At 57.2% G+C, this 374-nt stretch overlaps 1 gene segment (V, D, J or C); it reads left to right on the forward strand.

The window, feature by feature from the left end:
• LOC104289563 overlaps positions 1 to 374 on the forward strand; it is a 90,074-nt gene that overhangs the window by 869 nt on the left and 88,831 nt on the right.

The raw sequence follows: 374 nt of genomic DNA on the forward strand, positions 1-374 counted from the left end.
TTTGTTACTGCTGCGCAGTACTTACCCAGAGTCAAGGCCTTTTCTGCCCTCACACTGCCCCACCCAGCGAGTGGGCTGGGAGTGCACAAAAAGTGGGGAGGAAACATGGCCAGGACTACTGACCCCAGTTGGCCAAAGGGCTAGTCCATACTATATGACGTCATGCTTCATATATAGGGCTGGGGGAAGAAGAAAGAAAGGGGAAAGAAAGGAAATGAAAGGTGCTAGCCTTGGGTGGGGATGCATGGAGCAGGTGGGGTGGGAGGCAGAGGGAGAGCTATTGGCAGAGGGAGTGGGAGCAGGAGAGGTAGAGGGAGCAGGATAGGGAGAGGGAGCAGCAGCTGCAGGGGATGCTGCGGGGCCGCAGTGGGGAG

The sequence above is a fragment of the Charadrius vociferus genome, unplaced genomic scaffold (assembly GCF_000708025.1).
Source record: "Charadrius vociferus isolate BGI_N301 unplaced genomic scaffold, ASM70802v2 scaffold57, whole genome shotgun sequence".
In the NCBI taxonomy this organism is placed as follows: domain Eukaryota; kingdom Metazoa; phylum Chordata; class Aves; order Charadriiformes; family Charadriidae; genus Charadrius; species Charadrius vociferus.